Raw genomic sequence first — 10,643 nt, 5'->3', positions numbered from 1 at the left:
CTTGTGGGTACACAAGATGGTGAGATTCACCGTGGTATATTCATATATTTACATAGAAAAGTTATATCAGATTCATTCCACTGTATTTCTTTTTCCTATCCCCCTTCCTTCCCTTCATTCTCCTTTGTCTAATCCACTTAACTTCTTCTATTCCTCCCCTCCACCACCCTCATTGTGGGTTAGCTTCCACATATCAGAAAAAAACATTTGACCTTTGGATTTGGGTGATTGACTTATTTCACTTAGCATGATAGTCTCCAGATCCATCCATATACTGGCAAAAGTCATTCTTAATGGCTGAGTAATACTCCATTATATATATATATATATATATATATATATATATATATATATATATACCACATTTTCTTTGTCCTATGTTAGCTCCATAGCTTATCTGTTATGTTATGATAAAATTGAAGTGCCTGTGTCACAAACAATTTAAATCATTTGTGTATATGCCAAGTAGTGGGATAGCTGGACAAATGGTGCTTCCATTCCTAGTTTTTCGAGGAATCTCCATACTACTTTCCATAATGGTTGCACCAATTTGCAGTACCACCAGCAATGTATGAGTATACCTTTTCCCCTGCATCCTTGCCAACATTTATTGTTACTTGTATTCTTAATAATTGCCATTCTGACTAGTAAACTACAGTTTACTTACCCTTTTACCAACCAAAGGATATTTTGATTGCTTCTAAATTCTGAAATTCAAATAAAGCTGCAATAGTAATTTGTTTACAGGTTTTAAAATGTGGGCATAAGTTTTCAATTTCTTTGGGTAAAATGAAGGAGCACAATTTCTGGAATATGGTAATAGTATGTTTAATTCTATAAGAAATTGCTATACTATCTCAAAGAGGATATACCACTTTTACATTTTCACCAACATTGCACGAGAGTTCCTATTGCTCTATACCCTCAGGAGCATTTGGTGATGTTGTGTTTTGGATTTAAGGCATTCCATTTTGTATGTAGTGATATTTCATTGTTTTAATTTGCAATTGCCTATTGACATATTATGTTGCATCTTTACACATTCATCTGTCACCTGTACGTCTTCTTTTTTTCTCTATTTTTTGATTTTTTAGTTTTTAATTTTTAAAAATTTTTTGATACCAGGAATTGAACCCAGTGAGTAGAGTGATATATTCAGCTCTTTTCATTTTCTATTTTGAGACAGGGTCTTGCTAAGTTGCTTAGGGTCTTGCTAAATTGTTGAGGTTGACCTCAAACTTGAGAATCTCCTGCCTCAGCATCCCAGGTAGCTTGGATTATAGGTGTTCACCACCAGGCCTGGCTGTATATCTTTGGGTTTTTTTCATTACAGACTTTTATTCTTATTTTTTAATATTTTTCTTCAAAAAATGCCATAATACCTACAAAACATTGCTATTTTATATTTAGCAGTAGTTTTTAAATAAAATTTTAAACTCTATAAATATTAATAATAATAAATATATTTTATATTTATCTAAATATTTACCCTCATGGGATTCTTCATTATTTTCTGAAAAACTCATGGTTTTATCTGGTATTATTTCCATTCAGTTTGCACTGCTTCTTGAACACTACACTTGTGTTAGAGAGTTGCTGAACTGCTTGTCTGAAAATGTCTTTGTTTCACTTTCATTTAGGAAGAATTTGTACCTTGAATAAACAAATCTAACTGAATTTTTACCTCTCATCAAAGATGTCCCATTGCTGTCTTGTTTATACTCTTGTGAGAAGTCAGCTGTCAATTATATAGTTCTTTCTTGTTTAATGGGGCCTCAGTTGATTTCTATTTCATGAATTCGACTTATAAGGTGTCCAGATGAGCAAAAGAATTCTGCTTTTCCTTTTAAGTGGACATCAAGAGACAGATTCCTTCTTTGTTTTTGGTCTGTTATACCCCAGGGCATAGATCTGCAAACTTTTTCTGTGAAATTCAGTAAGAATTTTGGGTTATACAGACCACATATAGTGTCTGTTGCATATTCTACTCCTTTGGTTTTGTGTTATAAATACCACAGAATATAGAAATCATGCTTAGATTAAATGATATCAGAAGAATCCTCGGGCCTCCATAAATTAGTTTCCCAAGCCATACAGTCTGGGCAGGATGAACATCATGGAAATGGTAGAAGATGGATTGCTGCCTACTCAATTTACAACAGGAAAGATGTAACCTAATGTCTTAAATCCTAGATGTCCAAGACTTCTATTTGTATTCCATTGATGAGATTCAATGGTAAAATGGTAATTCATTGTATATCTTCTTTGGTGGGGAGTCCATTCAGAATTTCCCCCTTTTGTTAATTAACTTATTCATTTTCTTATTGCTAATTCTTAATGTTTCTTTGCATATTTTGTATAATAATCCTTTATTAGATTCACTATTGCAAATATTTTCCCCAGTTTGTGACTTATCTTCTCATTCTCTTGTCAGTGTCCTTTGTGGAGTAGAAGTTTTCAGTTTTCATCAAGTCCCACTTAATTATTTCTTTAATGGATCACTCCTTTCAAGGTATAGTTAAAAAGTAATCATACCCAAGGATATTCATATTTCTTCCTGTTATACTGTTGTCATTTATAACACTATAAGGCATTTTACCAAAAAATTTTAAAAAGTAACAATATGACATGATGGAGATGTTAATTGTTTGATTATAAAATAACTATGAATATATCAAAATATCATTGCACTCCTTAAATTTACTGAATAAAATATTTGAAAAATATTGACATAAACAAAATAACTTACTGGTATTTGATTGGGATTGCACTGGCTATACATATCAAGTTAGAAAGGAAGGGTACACTATCAACTTGATTCTTTCTGTTAATGTACATAGGACACCTTGCTATTTATTTATTTATTTACTTCTTTTATGATTTCTTCCATCACATCTTTTGGTTCTCTTTGTGTAGGTATTGTATATATTTTGTTAGACTTAGCCCAAAAGTCCAAAATCAAGAAGTCAGCAGGATCATGTTCTCATTGGAAATCCCAGAGCAAAATCATTCCTCATCTTCCAATTTTTGTGGGTGCTGGCATTTGTGGGTGCTGGAACACATCATTCCATTCTCCATCCCCATGATCATATTTCTTCTCATTTTGATTCTGTGACCATTGCATAACCTGAGGATGGTAAGAAGTTTTTGATGAATAAATAACGTGGAATTCATAGAGAAAGGTAGTAGGAGATGGTTGAGACCATGGAATATTTTCCCTCTCAAATTTAGGGATGGGATCTGTGATAGGTTAAAAAGGTTCTCAAAGACATGTCCATGTACTAAACCCTTGAACCTATGAATGTTATCTTATTTGTATGAAGGATCTTTGTAGATGTAAAGAAGCCTTGAAATAGAAAAACAATTTAAAAGGACCCTACATGCCATCACAAATAACCATGTAAAAGAGAGTAAGGGAGAGACTGACTCACAACTAGAAGAGAAAGTGAAGTAAAGGCACAGAGGAGGAAAATCTGACATTCTGGCTTTCAAGACTGGAGTGATGTGACCATAAATCATGGAATGCCAATGATCATGAGAAGATGAAAGAGGCAAGGAACTGGTTCTTCCCTACGACCTTCAAAATGAGCCTATCCCTAATAAAAAGCATAATGTGACTTAAGCTCTATGTATTCATAGAAATTTGAGACAAAGTAAGGCCAACAGATCAGGAAACAAATGCCACTCAAAAGATAGTTTGTTGGTTATAGTTCACAAGAGTAGAGGGTGGACTACACCACACAGAAGCGCATGGAAAAGTACTGAGGTAGGTCACGAGATCAAGGGAGAAAGAAGAAACTGCAGGAAAGTATGTTTGTTGTGGTTCCAACAAAAATGTACAGGAAAGACTGGTTAAGGCAGAGGCTGTGGATTGGTTAGTTTGAATAATTTCAGTGAGGCTCTGTGGCATGAGCTGACCTTTATTGTCTGGCATCTGATTCTAGGGTGATTAAAGCAGGAGTACAGTGGGCCAGTGTGAATGCTCAGTAAAGGAAGTGGTTAGATGTATGAATTCTTCATTCATTAGTTTGTATTTGAAAAATGCACCCTTGGCAGGAGGACTTTGACAGAGAGAACAGGGAGGCAGAAAGCCAAGAAACAGTGACTCGGGCCGTGATCTTATCAGGTTGTCCTGAACAAAGTGTATCTAGCATACGCATGTGGGGTAGATGTTAAAGCAGCAAGCTTACAAAAGCTGGAAATATGCATATTTATATTAATGCATAGTAATACTGATTTTGGACTTGGGGCCTCAACAACTGTGAGACAACAAACTTCTCTTGTGGACGTTGTGAAATTTGTGCTAATTTGTTAACAGCAGCAACAGGAAACTAACATGGGGATGTTATCTTAAAAAATAGTTTTTGAAAAAACTTGCAGAAGTGAGACTTGATGAAAAAAAGAAAGAAAATTAAAAATAGATTCGAGGGACAGTACAAGTTTTAGTTAAGAATAAATTCACAATAAAGAAATGGTAAGTGTTTGAGGAACTTGGCATGCTTAACCTGTTTTCAAAATGTTGAATATATACATGTACAATATATACATGTTTCTAAATAAGATAGAATCTTATGCAAGATGATATGAGGGCAACTGGAAAAATTTAAATATGAACTATAAATTATGTAATAATGTAATATCAAAGTTGAATTTCCTGATTTTAATCAATGTACATTTGGATCATTTTGATAATATATTCTTTGAAAATACAGAATGAGGTATTGAGGGATAATGGAGCAAAATATCTGCAGCTGACTTTCAAATATGTAAGAAAAATAATAATAATGCACAGAGACTGCTAAAGCAACTGTGGCAAAATATTAATTTGCAAATCTTAGTGAAAAATAGTTTGAATTTCTTATTATTCTTAGTTTTCTATACACTCAAAATCATTTCAAAATAAAAAGTTAAGCACTTCTTAAGGAAAATAAAGATACAGTATTCCCCAAATATGTTTAATTTTTGCATTTTTACACATCAGTTTAATATTCAATTGGAAAAAAGAAACTAATTTAAAAAGAATAAAAACATAACTCGAATGAAGCATAGTCTTGCTCATACTTCTAGATAACAACTATGGATAACAGCACAAGAAAAAAAAAATTAAATGGATTTTCTTGTGAAGAAAACACTAAAGAGGAATATTGGTCATATAACTGAAGATCACAGGAAGCATCAATAGACATCTTAGCTAATCTGTTCTGGATCTTATTAATAGGGAAGCACAGAAAGATATTTCATTTGAATATTAAAAAACACCCTTTGTTCCATTTTCTTTTCTGAGACCAGAGAACTCATACCTATGTGAACTTTTATCCTGAGCCCAATGTGAAGTTTAAAGGACAGGAGTATTGTCATCATAAGGACAAGTAGTGCCAAACTTGATTTATTTCAGTAAAGTATTTACATATTCATAATGACCTTCTATGTATGCCAAGCCTCAGTGTGTCAACAGGATGAATGATTAAACTAGTACTTAATCCAAAAGCAAATTCACAGCAGACCTTCCCCCATCCTGAAGTGCTGACATCTTGAAAGGCTGTCTATAATGTTTAAGTACTGGTAGAAATAGAAGCCTCTCTTCTGGCCACTGACAGTCTGTGAACGAGAAAGAGAAAAGAAAATTTTAAAAATTGATAAACCCTTAGCCATCCTAACAAAAAGGAGAGAGAAAACTCAAATTACTAAAATTCATGATGAAAAAGGAAATATCATGACAGACACTATGGAAATACAGAAGATAATTCGAAATTATTTTGAAAATTTATGCTCCAACAATATAGAAAATGTCATAGAAAACAATACAGAATAGAAGACACAGAGACAAACCCATGTAAATACAGTTATCTCATGCTAGAGGAAGGTACCAAAAACATTCATTGGAGAAAAGATAGCCTGCTCAAAAATGGTGCTGGGAAAACTGGAAATCCATATGCAGTAAAATGAAATCAAACCCCTATCTCTCACCCTGCTCAAAACTCAACTCAAAGTAGATCAAGGACCTCGGAATTAAACCAGAGACCCTGTGCCTAACAGAAGAAAAAGTAGGCCCAAATATAGGTCATGACAGCTTAGAACCTGACTTCCTTAACAAGATTCCTAAAGCACAAGAAATAAAATAAAAAATCGACAAATGGATGAATTCAAACTAAAAAACTTCTCAGCAAAGGAAACAATCAGTCTTGATGATAGAGCCTATGGAATGGGAGAAATTCTTTACCACACACACATCAGATACAGCACTAATCTCCAGAATATATACAAAACTCAAAAAACTTCACACCAAAAAAACAAATAACCCAATCAATAAATGGGCTAAGGAACTGAACAGACACTTCACAGAAGAAATACAATCAATCAACAACCTCTGAAAAATATTCAGCATCTCTAGCAATTAGAGAAATGCAAATCAAAACTACTCTAAGATTTTATCTCATTGTAGTCAGAGTGGCAGTCATCAAGAATACTAGCAACAGTAAGTGTTGACGAGGATGTGGGGGAAAAGGAACACTCACACATTGCTGGTGGGACTGAAAATTGGTGCAATGACTCTGGAGAGCATTATGGAGACTCCTCAGAAAACTTGGAATGGAACCACCATTTGACCCAGCTATCCCACTCCTCGGTTTATACTCAAAGGACTTACAGTGGCTCAGCCACATCAATGTTTATTGCAGCTCAATTCACAATTGCTGAACTGTGGAACCAACCTAGATGCCCTTCAACAGAAAAATGGATAAACAAAATGTGGTATATATACACAATGGAATAGTACTCAGCCTTAAAGAAGAATGAAATTATGGCATTTTCAGGTAAATGAATGGAACTGGAGAATATCATGCTAAGTGAAATAAGCCAACCCCAAAAAAAGCAAAGTCCAAATATTTTATCTGATTTGTGGATGCTGATCCATAATTGGAGGGGGAGCAGCTGGGCTGGGGAAGAATGGAGTAACATTAGATTGGGCAGAGGGAAGTGAGGGAGAGGAGGGGGCATGGGCATGGGAAAGATGGTGGAATGCGACAGACATTATTACCCTTTGTACATGTATGATTATGCAGATGGTGTGACTGCATCAGGTACAACCAGAGAAATGAAAAGTTGTGCTCTATTTGTGTACAATGAGTTGAAATGCATTCTGCTGTTATGTGTGACTAATTGGAACAAATCAAAAACAAAAAAAAAAAAAAAGAAGAAGAAAGAGAAAGAAAGAGAAAGAAATGACTGGGCAGTTTGCCTTTCCATTTTTACATTTTATCTTCAATGAAGATACACTTTAGTCTCCTGGATTAATAAAGTTCTAATATCAGACCTTCATTCGTGTATGGGCATGCTATGACTAAAAAGATAAAAATTTTGCTCTCACTGTTTTCATTATGATAAATTACAGGAAAGACAAAGTACAGTGTTTCTGGCAAAAGGCTAAGAACATTGATGGGAGGAGTCTCAAAATTGTTTCATAACTTCTGTCTCCCTAGAGACCAGGGTTCACAATATGAAGCCAGCCTCGGTCAAGTTTCCAAGTGATCCAGATCAATACCATTTGCCATCATTCTCTTTCAAAATACTTCATTATCTTAGCCTTACATGAGATTTTAACATTCTACCATTCAGTCTTTAGTTTTTTTTTGTTTGTTTTTGATTTTTATTTTTCAGTTGTCCATGGACCTTTATTTTATTTATTTATATGCAGCACCAAGAATTGAACCCAGTGCCTCATGCATGCTAGGCAAGTGCTCTGCCACTGAGCCACAAATCCAGCCCCCAGTCTTTAGTTTCACTGATTTATTTTTCTATTATTATAAAATAGGTACTCCTTTATTTTAAAAAAATGTTGCAAAGACTAGTCTTCTGTGAAAGAACTTCCAGTGAAATGAGATTTCTTTAGAGGAATATGTGGGTACATTGTTTATAACCATGGGATCAGAGGGGAACTTTCTTTTAATTGGTGTCCTTTCTCTTGTTTGTTGGTTTTTCATTCATTTTTCTTTGACACATCAAATAACATAGTGTCTGGTACACCTAAACGTAACTCCAAAAATTATTTATTCAAATGAATATATTGAGAATGCACTACAATTGATCTCCTGCAACCACAAAAGATACAAACATACATTCATAACGTTTATCAATTTAACATTATTTCTGACCATTAAGATTTTCCACCTCATATTGTCCTGGAGGAGGAGGAAAGCATGAAGCATACATAAGAATAAACAGTGTTTCCATTCTTTGTTGCTCACCTCTCTTTTCTATTTATTCTCACTTGTTTATTTACCTGTTAAAATCTTCAACACATCGTGCTTCCTTTTTCTTGGAGGTTTCCCTCTTACTTACTCTAACTGGACACCCCTTCCTTGGTCAGTCCACCATCCTCTGTGACCCAGAGAGTCACAGAGTCAGATCTTCTGCTAGGAGCCTTGCTCCACATCTCCTCACAGGCTAGCAGATGGGGTCTGGTATTAACTTCTGAAGGACGGTGGGCTTTTGTTTCCTACCACTGACAACACTATGGCTAATGGATGATGCATTTGTCTTTTTTCTCCCCAACCGTAAGTTTGGAGAATAGGAGCACCTTATCTACTCTTTAGGCCACCTCTTTCCAGTGGCACATTCAGTACATACTTCCAATACTGAGAAGCTTCCAGAGGAAATACCCTTTCAAAGAACCTAATGATAGTGACAGTTCTTAAAACAATAGATAATTTAAAAACAAATGATACTCAAAAAGAGTTTTGCCAAGTACTGTATTTGTGGCATTTTCCCCATTAATATTCTGAATATATGATCCCCGTTTCCTAGTCTGCAAGGTCTCAGTTGAGAAGTTTAATGCCAGGTATATTAGACAATTTTTATATGTCTATCTACCTATCTATTTGTCTATCTATCTACCTATCTATCTATCTTTCATCTATCTATTTACTTATTGGAACTGGGAATTGAACTCAGGGGTGCTTAACCACTGAACCACATCCCCAGTCTTTTTTTTTTTTTTGTATTTTATTTAGAGACAGGGTCTCACTGAGCACTGGGTTGATTAGTTGCTAAGGCTGGCTTTGAACTCACAATACTCCTGTCTCAGTCTCCCAAACCGCTGGGATTACAGGCTTGTGCCACCAAGCCCAGTCTTTTATATGTTATTTGCTTCTACTCTCCTGCTCTTTTCAGAATCCTCTCCTTGTCCATTTGTAACATTTGATCATAATATGTTGAGGGGTAGTAATGTTTGGATTGAATCTATTTGGTGATCTTTGACCTTCCTGTGCCTGGATATTTATCTTTCTCCAGGTTTGGAAGGGTCTTTGTTTTTGTTTCCTTGATAGACTTTCTACCTTTAATCATTCATTCACATTTAGCTTTGATTAAAGTTATCAAGAATCTCATAGGAGAGCCAGGTACAGTGACCAAACCTATAATCCCAGCAACTCAGGAGGCTGAGGCAGAAGGATCACACTTTCAAAGACCAGACACTGCAATTTAGTGAGAAAAAAAAAAAAATTTTAAAAGGGCTTGAGATGTAACTCAGAAGAGCTTAATTCCCAGTACCAAAGGGGGAGGGGGGGAAGAAGGAAGAAAAAGAAAGAAAGAAAGAGAGAGAAAGGAAAGAAAAAAGAGAGAAAGAAAGAAAGAAAGAAAGAAAGAAAGAAAGAAAGAAAGAAAGAAAGAAAGAAAGAAAGAAAGAAAGAAAGAAAGAAGAAAGAAAGAAAAGAAAGAAAGGAAGGAAGGAAGAAAGGGAAAGGAAGGAAGGAAGGAAGGAAGGAAGGAAGGAAGGAAGGAAGGAAGGAAGGGAAAAAGAAGACTATAATAGCAGACAAATGTGATTGGATCTGCTTAGCATTCTTTCTCTTTCACTTGGAATACATACATGAAAATATAGAGAACTCCACTTTGCAGATACCTGAACAGAAGGGAACTAGCAGGGGTGGCCCATTCACTGTATGTTGGGTCCTGGGTTGCTCCTATGTGAGAGAAACAACAGGAGGCCTACCAGAGAGCAGCTGCTGTGGAGTTGAGAACACAACACAGGAACCAGAGGGCAAACAGTGCTGGGGTATAGTGAAGCTTGCTAGAGTAGATACACACACATAGCACCTCCATATCCAGTGGCATGCCAGAGTGCTTGGTAGAAGAAGCAAAGCCTAAAACCTGTCTCTACCACGAATCAGAGCTTGAGTCTTGCAAATAAGTGAGAATAAGAAAACTTGGGATTTATAAATCCTCCTTAACAAGGCCTCAAATCAAGTTCTGACATGAGTCAGAGAACGGTTAGATTTAGACCGATGCCAAAAAGGAAATGCCTTGGCTAATTTGTTGCCAAGTCCTAATAACTCATAAATGTACTGAAGGATGGGGCTTCCCAATTACAAAACCAAACCAAATAACATTAGATGGAGTAAAACACAAATCAGTAATCACAGTTAGATATTTAAAACCTGTAATTCAATATTGATAGATAGAATAAGAAGAATCAGAAAGAAGACTAAAAAATCTTCACATCATCTTCAAAATATATGACCTGCCTATCATTTGAGGAACACTATAAAAATAGCTGGGACACCAGATGCAGTAGTGCACGCCTGTAATCCCATCAGCTCAGGGGGCTGAGGCAGGGGGAGCAAGAGTTCAAAGCCAGTTTCAGAAAT

Source organism: Sciurus carolinensis, chromosome 1, assembly GCF_902686445.1.
Source record: "Sciurus carolinensis chromosome 1, mSciCar1.2, whole genome shotgun sequence".
Lineage (NCBI taxonomy): Eukaryota > Metazoa > Chordata > Mammalia > Rodentia > Sciuridae > Sciurus > Sciurus carolinensis.
The sequence above is the reverse complement of the archived record's forward strand: the minus strand, read 5'-3'. Positions refer to the sequence as shown.